Genomic DNA, 12,917 nt, shown 5'->3' with positions numbered 1-12,917 from the left:
AAGGAGGGGGCTTTGTAGAAAACGAAGCGTTTGAGAGAGGCGGGGCATAGAGGACCTACAATAATGTACAGTATTTGAAAAATAATGTGTTTTTTGAACATTAAAGCATGTCAACATTCTGTTACACCAAATACACAAAATAATGATCTTTAAAAAAGCATCATATGACCCCTTTAAAACGTGCGTTTGAGTTTTGCGGGCTCGCGTGAAATGTCAAAACGCGTCGCGCGTCGGTTTTCGCAGCGTGTTTGTGCGCCTCCAAGTCGGTTAACGGGAATGACAGCGAGCAGGAAGGATTCAGAGCGTCTATGCAGCATCCATCTGGAGGACGAGCAAATCCTGTGAAGAGAAAGTGAGAAAGTAAATGTGCGGAATGAAATTCAACATTCATATCAAAGGAAAAGTTGTCGCCAACGTTTTAGTTTATTTGGAAAAGGGCAAAACTCTAATCCCAGAGATTATCATCCATGCGTATAAAGCTGTCAGCATCACCTCCACATGGATTATCATATGCAATAATAAAGAAACGGCACAAAGATTAGATATTTTACAGTCAGACGTGTATTCTACATTAATCAAGTCAAATGTAAGGGTTATGAACACTTTGAATTATTTTAGCTCGCCTCTTTGTTTACACGTGTGTACAAATATGCACTTGTATGCAGAGCTGGGTAGATTACTTACAAATTGCTTGCTTACAAAATTCCAAATTACATGGCAAAAATTGTAGTTGATAACGTAATCCATTACATTTCACATTTTAGGTAATGTAATCAGATTACTTTTTTGATTACTTTTGACCTTGATTACTTCAATAAATATATTAGGTGAAAGAGGTTTAGCTGACAAAAAAAGTTTGTGAATGGTTGCATTACATGTAAATAAGAAATAACTTGAATTTGTGCATTTTAATGTGTTTGAAAGACAAATGCCTTCCAAAGACACAGTAATACATGGTTAAATAACCTTTAATTAATGTGTTCATCAGTAGCTGAGGCAAAGTTAAAACACTTCTTAAACCTGAACTGATTTTTGTAAATCCAGCGGCCGTGCGCTTGCGCGTGCCTCAAAAGAGGGCTTACAATGTCTTACAAAGATACATAACAGCTACAAGTGTATGCACTACTGGCTTTATGCAAGCACTATATAGGATAAATCACTATACAGGATTTACCCTATTATACTTTATCGACACAAATTGATAGGTGAAACAACAAACAGCCACCCACAAATAGTCTATAAATAAATCGCCTTCATGCATGAATGAATGATATTTTTGCAATTTTACACATAATAATCCACGATGATCACATTACACAAAACTGAAATTGCATGTCAAAATAACACATTGTCAATATTTTTTGAGACCCCCCAAAATTTCACAAATCACGTTTTCAGGGGAGCCCATGTCTTATTAAGGGGAGCCGAGCTCCCCCGTAGTTCGCACCCTGATTATGAATATTTTATTGCTATTGTGGGAATAATATGTAATCATGTAATCAATAAAAAAGTAACTGTAGTCTGATTCAGAGTATTTTAAAACGTAATTTAATCTAATTACAAGTATTTAATTTTTGGAATCTGATTACGTAATCCAGATTACATGTAATCAGTTACTACCCAGCTCTGCTTGTATGTACAGTATATCTTGAATGCAATGTAAGCCACTTCAGATGAAGCATCTTCCAAAGGCATGTAAATGTGGAAACTTATTACATGCATGATATAAATACGGCCTCCATTACCCCAAAATTAATCAACACCAGATGATAAAAAAAAATCATACATCTCTGTGCATCGTGATAATGTCTCTATTTTTGCCTCTTTCTCACTTTCTCTCTCTCTGACACCCCCCTCCCCTCCCCTCGGGACTAAATCATTCCCAATCTGCTCCACTAACAAACTGTTCATTCGCTCTCACTGAGGGCAAAGACTACCACATATATCATTTTGTGGTATATATCCCAAAAGTGTTTACACATTTATCTGTGCTCCATAACAGTAAGAACCTGAAAAGTCTGCATTTGGAGCTCTTCAGGGTTTTTCTGGTGGCAAGCGCTCTGATATTACCCAGGAAAATAATGTGCAACATTTTTGTTCTCATATTAGCCATTTGCATGCATGTCAACAGACAAAAATATTCTGTTTACAGTACTATGGTGACACATGTCCTAATTATGCATGCTTTTTTTTTTTTTTTAAACAGAGGCAAACCAAATGTCTATTTTGGCATATATAATATGCATCAGAATAAACACTCACCAAATGCAAGTAAATATTTGGCTTTGGCAAGAAAATAAAAGTTAAAATTAGTAGAAATATGGAAACATGATTGCATTGTGATGCTGTATGCCACAAATAAAAACAAAACTAAATAATGCCATTGTCAATAACAATAATAATAAAAAAAAAACAATTTGTCCTTAACATAATGCAAATTACAGTTCCATGGCCCGTGAAAAACATTTATGGACGGTAAATTTCATCCGCCACTGGCAAGCGTGGTAAAAAGTTCATTTTGGATCCTGTATGCATGACTTCACAGGAAGTCGATAAACCTCATCATCATCCAGTTAACAGCCAGCAGCGCCGGCCAGACTATGAAACATTTTGCAGATCGCATGGGCTACGACATGATGTGTACATGTTAGCAAGCATGCGTGCATCCATTATATAATAAAACAACATGGTTGCACCCTCAGTAAGGCCACAGCTGTTTCAGTGTCTGAGCTAAAGCAGCGACTGCACTGAGGGTTTGCCGTTTGTGAATCTGAGGACGAATGAGGTTAGTAGGATGAGGACAGTCAGTCAAATGTTGATTTATTATCCAGATCAGATGGTGGATCAGCACTTAGAGACGACCTCTACAGCCCTGAATGTCAGCGGAGACCATGTCAACTAGAGACAGATCCCCTGCGAAGACCTCGACGACCATCGGCACAAGACCACGGGAACCAGACGAGTCCTCTGCTCAATCTGACCTGTGCTGCAGCCTGGAATTAAACCACATCATGCTGGTTTGGTCTGTCCTGAGAAGAACTGGCCCCCCGACTGAGCCTGGTTTCTCCCAAGGTTTTTTCTCCATTTCTGTCACCGATGGAGTTTTGGTTCCTTGCCACTGTCGCCTTTGGCTTGCTTAGTTGGGGACGCTTGACTGATTGCACAGACACTATTGGAAGAGAACTGAACTGGATGATGACTTCACTGAATCATCAATGAAATGACTTTAGCTGAAAAATGACTCTTATTAATTATTGACAAACTATTTTCCTGTTTGACTCTGTAAAGCTGCTTTGACACAACCAGTATTGTATAAAGCGCTATACAAATATCTCTGATTCATTTTTAGTCTATACATCAGTATACAACAGTAACATCACAATGCTGTTCTCTCAGATTGAATGAAATAGAAGAGGCGCCATCTGCTGGTTAAAATATAATATTTTATAAATAATTTTTCTATGATTTTATTTTACAGTTTTGTATTGTTCTGGTAGGCTATGTATCTGTAATCCACACACTTTCTGGTCCTATTGTCTCTGTTTGTAAGTGTTTTTATTTGTGGGTGTGTTGTGATATCCACGGTGATACCGTATCACTGTAAATGGACTTTGGACATCTTTTAAAGCATCATAAAAATAAATATAGCATTCAGGAAATACACAACATTTATGTAATATAAACATGCTATCTGACCTATGATGAGTTTTTGATGTCTATGTAACCAATATAGACATTCTTTAACATGTTTAACGTTATCTAATGAGCTAAAAGCAACATATTTTTGATTTAATCAGCTTTTTCCTTTTCTTTTGCATACTTTTTACATTTCTTTTCATCACTGCAAAACTAACAGCCTACTAAACCATCTTTAAATAAATTTTGAAATAAACGTAAAAGGTAATGAAGAATACCTCTTAGATTTATGAACATTACTGCTATTTTCATATTAATTATGACGGTAAGGATAATAAATGTTACGCCCAAGGCCATCATTCATGTGCCCGGGTGATACAATTCTAAGGGCCTGGGAAACAGCTCCTATAACGCCGACCCTGGTTACACCTCAGCAGTAAAGCAGGACTTCTGTCCCGTCAGAGGATGATTTCTTGATCTTCTCTTTCTGAGCAAACCCACCTCACTCTCTTTATGATGTTGTGAGCTCCAATATAAATGCCATGACAACACGAGCAGCTGTCCGTGGCTGTACAGACGATTACTTTATGACTTTATTGCCCTCCTGGTGATGAGTTTCATCAGGAGCTTATCTGAGATCAGTTTCCCCACCCAAGACCAAACCTTTTGCCACTGCAGGGAAACAGCAGGTACTGGTTTCAGATCAGTGACAAAGTACCACCTATACAACACCATTTATGACCCCAGCAGCCACCAACACCTCACCTCCTCTCAAGATCTCCCATTTTCCAGCCACAAAGCGCCAGGAACCAAGGTCTGCTTGACAAGCTTAAAAACCTCAGGATATAAAAAAAAGGAAAAAAAAAAAAAAAAAAAAAAAAAAACCTAGAAAAGAAATAAACTAAAGCCCTGTTCAGAGGAGACTTGTTTCCTATAATTATTATATACTGGAGTGACCGTTTGTCTTCTTTCTCCCAGACATGTCTAAATTGCCTAACATGTCTGGATTTTGGCTTGGTTTTCCTATTGTTTTCATACTTGCTGAAGGCAATGACTAGAAAGTAGTTTGACCAATAGCATGCAGGCATTGTACATAATCGACCAATCGTGGCGTGCAAGGACGCGGGGGCTACAGAGAACGGTCAAAGCAATGGAAATGCACGGACATATAATGTATTAGGACTGTAGAGAGCGCGTCAATAGTAAAACAAAGCCCAAACCCGGAAATATTAGGCAATTTAGAAATCCGAGGACGTATGGTCACCCTAGTACATTCTTACTGTTATAATTATTTAATTTATGTTTATTTCAATGATGCATGTAGAGCACATTTCCTTCCATGACAGCCCCATCCATTCAACAAACTCCCACTTTAGTAAAAACTTGAGATCTCAATCCCGTCCCACATTCTGTCTTTATAATTCTAATTCAAATGTCATTTAAAGCTGATGTTGCACAAACAAGCAGGCTTCCACCAGTCCAGTACAGAGCTGCATCTAAAAATCCATCACAACAAGGCAGAATCATCTCCACACGGTTCAGTGGACAGAGCAGAAGAGCGCAGCCGTGACCTCTGCTGTGCACATGCTCTCCGGCGGAAGAACAGCAGCTGTTCAGGTGCTGAAAATATGACGGAACAAATCCATCACGCCGTTCATTCACCTAATGGATGCCGACAGACGTAAACAACATTTATGAGGATGTAAATGACGATTAAAGCAATCGTTCATCCCGAGTGAAAATTCTTTCATTTATTCACCCTTGTTTGGTCCAAACTTGCATGACTTGTTTTTTGTTTTTTTTTACATTAGATATACATTAGTTTTATTCATCAGCAAGTTACCTTTACTGTTTGCTACAAATAGAAATGGAAATACAATCAGTAAAAATAATGCCATTGTCATACGGACAAAAATCTATATTTTCTAATTATAGTCTAATGCAAAAAACAGTTTCATGGCTGGTGAAAAACATTTATGGACAGTAAATTTTACCCGCCTTTGGCAAGCGTGATAAAAAAAGTACTCATACTTGCTTGGTCCAAACCTTTTGTGTCAAACACAAAAGAATCATTTTGGGGGTGATTGTTTTCTTATCTTTGTTTTGCTCATTGGGATGTTGGAACGTAGGAACTCAATTGTAATGTTTTTAAAGTAATTTTGCAATCGAAGAGCTTGGATTGGAACACATCCGGCATCTCTACAACTTGTTTACCATTGCAGGCTCATCCAATGGATGAATAATGATAAATTCATGTCCTATAAATGGGAGGATGTAACAGCAGGAGGGAAAACATGGTCCACACATGATGCCCAAAGGACAATTCAGTCTCCATGGAGATCCCCATTAATTACCTGTGAATAAATGCAGCATCCTGCGAGCAGCAGAAGGAGAGTTATGCAATCCAGCAAAGGACTGGTCTAGACTAGCCTGTGATGATCTCATTCTCTCTCTCTCTCTTTCTCCCTCCCCATCCTGCATCCTTCATCTTTTCTTTTTCTGTCATGTATGCGCTATCCTTCCTCTCTCTCTCTCTCTCTTACCTCTTTCTATTATCAGAGGCTTCGAGGGATCGCAAGACTGCTGGCTGTGGCTAAATGGGACGCGAAAAGCGGAAAATTCTCTTTCAGCCGACTTCCTGTGGACAATCAGCGCGAGGGCCTGCAGGAGCGGTGACAGGGCAAAGCCGGGTGACACAAGGACACGATGAGGGACGAAAAGAAGCAGTAAACAGAGAGAAGGCAAAGTGAAGGACTCTAATGAAGGAGAAGATCAGATGTGTCACTTGTGGGCGTTGACTTCTCTTTGGCTTTTCACACTTTTAGATATTTTCCCCGGGTTAGTCATTAAAGAGTTTACACATTCTCATTTACAAGGTAAATATCATTGATTTCACAAGCACAGCATGCAATGAGCATGTGGCCTGTTTTAACAAGAGCCGTGGAAATGTCACATACATTTGCTAAAAAAATCTCAAGTCTTCAGGTTCACCCAAAAATTAACATTTTCTGAAAATACCAATGGATGAATAATGATAAATTCATGTCCTATAAATGGGAGGATGTAACAGCAGGAGGGAAAACATGGTCCACACATGATGCCCAAAGGACAATTCAGTCTCCATGGAGATCCCCATTAATTACCTGTGAATAAATGCAGCATCCTGCGAGCAGCAGAAGGAGAGTTATGCAATCCAGCAAAGGACTGGTCTAGACTAGCCTGTGATGATCTCATTCTCTCTCTCTCTCTTTCTCCCTCCCCATCCTGCATCCTTCATCTTTTCTTTTTCTGTCATGTATGCGCTATCCTTCCTCTCTCTCTCTCTCTCTTACCTCTTTCTATTATCAGAGGCTTCGAGGGATCGCAAGACTGCTGGCTGTGGCTAAATGGGACGCGAAAAGCGGAAAATTCTCTTTCAGCCGACTTCCTGTGGACAATCAGCGCGAGGGCCTGCAGGAGCGGTGACAGGGCAAAGCCGGGTGACACAAGGACACGATGAGGGACGAAAAGAAGCAGTAAACAGAGAGAAGGCAAAGTGAAGGACTCTAATGAAGGAGAAGATCAGATGTGTCACTTGTGGGCGTTGACTTCTCTTTGGCTTTTCACACTTTTAGATATTTTCCCCGGGTTAGTCATTAAAGAGTTTACACATTCTCATTTACAAGGTAAATATCATTGATTTCACAAGCACAGCATGCAATGAGCATGTGGCCTGTTTTAACAAGTGCCGTGGAAATGTCACATACATTTGCTCAAAAAATCTCAAGTCTTCAGGTTCACCCAAAAATTAACATGACCAGAACACTTTTTCACTGGAGGAAGCGTTATTATGGATTATGGACTCGTATTTTAGTTATAAACGTCTTGATGGATTTGTTTCAGCTTTTGGCTTCTCTAGTTAAAGGAAAGAATACCTCATATTCTGGACAGCTTTCATTCCCACTGTTTCACCTGATAATACTGGATTTCCTCTGAACTAAAATCACAGTTGATTCCACACCATCCACACAACTCCTTTCCTCTGAGAGAGTCAGCAAACAGGCCAGAGTCCCGTCTATAGCAAAGCAGTACGACAGGCCAGTCCATCTATCTGACAGGATGCCTAGAGGTGTTAGTGTTGTGTGGGAAGAAAGTTACATCAAAGTGCCTCTCGCACACACGTGACCAGAATCTCACGTCTGGGTCATTCTTGACTTCGCAGATTACAGGAGCTGCCATCCAACATGCAATGCATCCGTTGTCATAGCTGCATCAGTCTAAGGGACTGGTTATGTAAACACAGAGAGTTTAGCTCTAACTCAGCGGCCTGCAACAGTGAGACCAGTGTGGCGTTCATAGTAGATGAAGATGAGTGTACCCTACAGCCAAGGGTTGAGCTTGAGTTTCAGGAATAGAGCGTAAAGGGGTGGTTGCCAGTCACGCTAGATTTCAATGGTGCAATATTATATTAGACCTCACAAGACAAAGATGCAACAAGACAAAGACGCTTAAAAAAATAAATGCACTAAAATACAATTAAAGGAATAGTTCAACCAAAAATGAAAATGTCCTCGCCCTCAGGCCATCCAAAATTAGGATGAGTTTGTTTCTTCATTAGATTTGGAGAAATGTAGCATTGCATCAGTGTCTCAGCAATGGATGCTCTGCAGTGAATGGGTGCCATCAGAAGGAGAGTCCAAACAGCTGATAAAAACATCACAATAATCCACAAGTAATCCACAGCACTCCAGTCCATCAGTTAACATCTGGAGAAGACAAAAGACTTAAAGTCTTAGACTGTTTAGAGCTGTTTAAATGGTGCTTGATCTGTGCAGATTTCTCTCCTGATTCAGACCAGATGACTTTTTCACTGGAAAAAGCATTATGATGTATGGAGTATTTTATCTGGAAGCAGTGGTTTGAAGTTAAAACGTCTTAATGCTGGATTTGTTTCAGCTTTTGTCTTCTCCAGATGTTAACTGATGGACTGGAGTGCTGTGGATTACTTGTGGATTATTGTGATGTTTTTATCAGCTGTGTGGACTCTCATTCTGATGGCACCCATTCACTGAAGAGCATCCATTGCTGAGACACTGATGCAATGCTACATTTCTCCAAATCTGATGAAGAAACAAACTCATCCTGATCTCAGATGAACTGAGGGTGAGCACATTCTCAACACATTAAAATTTTTGGGTGAACTATTGCTTTAAATATTTTAATTATTCCAGTATCCAACAACACCATGCAACTCTGAAGTCTGTATTTACTTTACTGTTAGTTGCTTTGCTATAGTTATGCATCTGTATCACACAAGCTTCTCTGCTCTCCCATTGGCAGCTGCCACATTGCGTCAATGCTCAACCGTCTGATCGCCAGCTCTCATTGAAAATGAATGGTTTCCAGACGCTTTGACGCAAGAAGTTGCTGTCACTCTAAACGTCCCTTTTAGACTTACTGGGGAAATTTGTAATTTAACACACCAACACTTACACGCTTTGACTGCTGCAAAGCTGTTCTAAAATTCGCCTGAAACTCTGCCTCCTTCGAGGTGTTTATTTTTGTTTAATTTCATTTGAGTTCCTAGTGTAGGTGAAAATATCATGAAACCCTTGAAGCGCTCTTCACCTCCAGGTCTGCAAGAGAGGCGAGACGCCTTTTTGGGATTCTGTCACCGCCAAGCCCTCGGTTCTATTTCAGCAGCACACAGAGAACAGCAACGACAGGAGCAAAGATAATTGACACGTTTCAGAACCAATCTTGTCACATCTTAATCATATTCACACCCGCCCACTCACACCGACACATTCTCTAACAAAACAGCATCATGTGCTCATAGCTACACATTAATACACCGCACATATACCTGCTGGTTTAAACATAATAAATCTAAACAACAACCAAATTATGTTCTTGGCAGATAGATGCCTGACCGCCAAAAAGATGCATAGTGACTGAATTAAAGGAAGAAAAACAGCATAATTATCATAATTAGGGCTGGACAGTATATATTGTATGATGGTAGAAATCTGTCAAACTTTTATGCTGTAAAACACATACTTCAGTCTTTTGTTTGTGATACAAGCTTTTGCATAATGTGAAGCTGCATTATATTATGATAAATATCTTCTGGGTTGGATCTAACTAGTTCAAATTCACCAGATTATCAAAAATAGGGCCACATGGTTATTCAAATATGACTCATATTAAGATTGAATTTGTAGCAAAAATAGATATATTGTGATTGATGTTTACCATTATAAACAACATTACTCTTGATTTCGGTCTATATTGGCCAACCCTAAATGTTTTATGATCTATAATAGCCAAAACTAGATGCATGTTGGTCTATAATGGCCAAACCTAAATGTATTTTAGTCAAAAATGGCAAACCCTAAATGCATTTTAGTGTAAAATGGCTAATCCTAAATGCATGTTGTTCTATAATGGCAAACCCTACATGCATGTTGATCTATAATGGCAAACCTTAAATGTATTTTAGTCAAAACTGGCCAACCCTAAATGCATTTTGACCGATAATAGACAAAACTAAATGCATTTTGGTCTATAATGGCAAACCCTAAATGCATGTTGGTCTATAATGGCAAACCTAAATGTATTTTAGTCAAAACTGGCCAACCTTAAATGCATTTTGATCGAAAATAGCAAAAACTAAATGCATTTTGGTCTATAATGGCCAACCCTAAATGCACTGCATTGCAAAAAACTAAATACAAATTGCAAAAAACTAAATAAAAAGGATGTAAGATGATTCCAGAGTACATGTGTGACAGAGAGAGCGAGAGGAAGAGGAGCTCTCTTGCGTCTCCAAGCCTCAGTGTCTCAGTGAGTAACATGTCTGTGACAGTAAGGCCATCATCTGCAGAGGAAATTCACAAAGACAGACCAGTGCATGCTAAACCAGAAACCTGTCAGAGTATGCACAGGAAAAGCGGGTCATATGTGTGTGCAATGTAAGGAAAACACTGGATTTTTGAATCAGCAGAATGAGGCGACGCTCGCAGGCTTTAGTGCCAAGACTCACTGGAATCATCAAGTTATTAAATGCTTTAGATGGAATGCCACTACTGCACAAAATCTGATGCGTCAACCATCCTTAACTAATGAAACTTTCACTTTATCATCATAAGAAACCTGCATGCAAAAAACCAAACACTATATAATATGCTTTTCAACAATCATCTGAAACCAAACGTCCTTTACATGCAAAGTACCATATAATGTTTATGTGCTCGGTGCTCCAAAGCTCTTTTTACCCAAACAAACCTTGCTGACAAAAATGTCCTTCTACAATTCATTAAACAAAATTATACGAATGTGAAAATGAGCAGACTGAAATTCTCACTCTTTTCAGATGTGCAGATTCCCAGTGCATACTGATGCAGGTTATTGCAAAATATGTCACATAATGTTGTGATATCGTGGAGTGAATTAACCTAATTAACAAAGTAAGCGTCTGCATCCTGAGCTGATCTTTATCATATGGGATTACAAATTAAAGCCTGCAGCTGAACGGCTGTTCAAAAGAACAGCATATGTATTATATATTATATATATACGTATATATTTCAGAGAATGAATCCTCCTCTAATTTCAGTTTTTCTCAAGTGCAGGAGGAATCATGTAATTGCTTAGTAAAACTCTCAATATGAATCACGAATGCATATGAATTTAAGTTTTTTTCAGCAAGAGATCACAAGGTCTTTTTTAAGAAGCACAGCAATGCTCCTGGGATCAGGGAATGATTCAGACCTCTAACTCAGGCGCGTTTTTAAAGGCATAGTTCACCCCAAAATATAAATCCAGTCATCATTTACTCACCACCATGTCATTTCAAACTTCCATCTGTGGAACATAAAAGATGTTCAGCAGGAGATATTTTCCAATGTTCCAGTTATTTCAGTGATAAAATCACATTCAGAGTTGTGGACGTTTTTGCACGATACAAAAAATATGTTTTCATATGCATTCAGCAGATTTAAAATACAATGCAGTGGTCTGGAAAACATTTAAAAAGGTCAACCAGATTAACTAATACTATTACTTAGTATTATTACCTTCCTATGAAAGCTTGTTTTTGCCACGGAATACAAAAAAATAAATGTAATTTTGACTTTTTTTTTTTACTGAAACTTAGAATACTCAGTCTTTTCTTGAGAGAAAAAATTAATTCCGAGGAAAAAAAGTCAAATTGGCGATATGTAAACTTAGAATACTGAGACTTTATAACTTGCAACTGCTAGATACAAACTTGCAATTCTGAGAAGAAAAGTCAAAATTGCATGATAAAAAGTTTTTTTTTTAACGAGCTTTTCATATCTACTTGTCTGTTTTGGAGCCTCACAGAATCAATCACCATCTGTTGTTGGTGTAGAAACGAGCATCAGTAATATCGAGGAAAAAAAGTCAAATTGGCGATATGTAAACTTAGAATACTGAGACTTTATAACTTGCAACTGCTAGATACAAACTTGCAATTCTGAGAAGAAAAGTCAAAATTGCATGATAAAAAGTTTTTTTTTAATGAGCTTTTCATATCTACTTGTCTGTTTTGGAGCCTCACAGAATCAATCACCATCTGTTGTTGTTGTAGAAACGAGCATCAGTAATATCCTGCTAAACATGTTAAACGTGCACAATAAGAGCAGTGTAGTGATAAAGAGTCTCCTGTTGAGCTTCAGTGAGGATGAGTTGATGTCAGATCTTGTCTTTTGCTAAATTTGCACTGCAAAGGTGGCACAGAAGCACTTCTGAAGTGGTATTTATGTGACTGTTTAATGCTGCTCAGAGGTGGCATAAATGCATTTATATACATTTTACATTGCAGATGCAAATACAACTTTATGCTTACATTAGGGGCCGAGGTGTGTCAGAGCAGGCTTTTAAGCGGCATTGTGTCTTTACACAGAATTTTGAGCAGGCAGAGCAGCTTTAACACGGCCTTATGAAGCATCACTGCAGCTCTATTTCAGTTTCAGCTCTAACAAAAGAGCAGGAAAGGGTCAGAAGAACAGCCTCTCAGTGCTGGTGAGGCTCCCAGGAGCCCGAGGCCCCTCGTGGTGCTCGCAGTGAGATCTCTGCAGGCGTTTGGTGAGGGTCGTGTGGACGCCGAGGCTGAATGTCAACGAGAATATGCAAATCCACCATGACAACTGGTGCAGGAAACATGTTCTCCCTGACTCCAAGACACTTGATATTTCAGATTGTATTATTTACACATACAAACACACTCACACACACACACACACACACACACTCTCTCTCTCTCACACACACACACA

Source organism: Sinocyclocheilus rhinocerous, unplaced genomic scaffold (genome assembly GCF_001515625.1).
Source record: "Sinocyclocheilus rhinocerous isolate Xijiao unplaced genomic scaffold, SAMN03320098_v1.1 scaffold244, whole genome shotgun sequence".
Taxonomy (NCBI): domain Eukaryota; kingdom Metazoa; phylum Chordata; class Actinopteri; order Cypriniformes; family Cyprinidae; genus Sinocyclocheilus; species Sinocyclocheilus rhinocerous.
Note: the sequence above shows the minus strand (reverse complement) of the source record.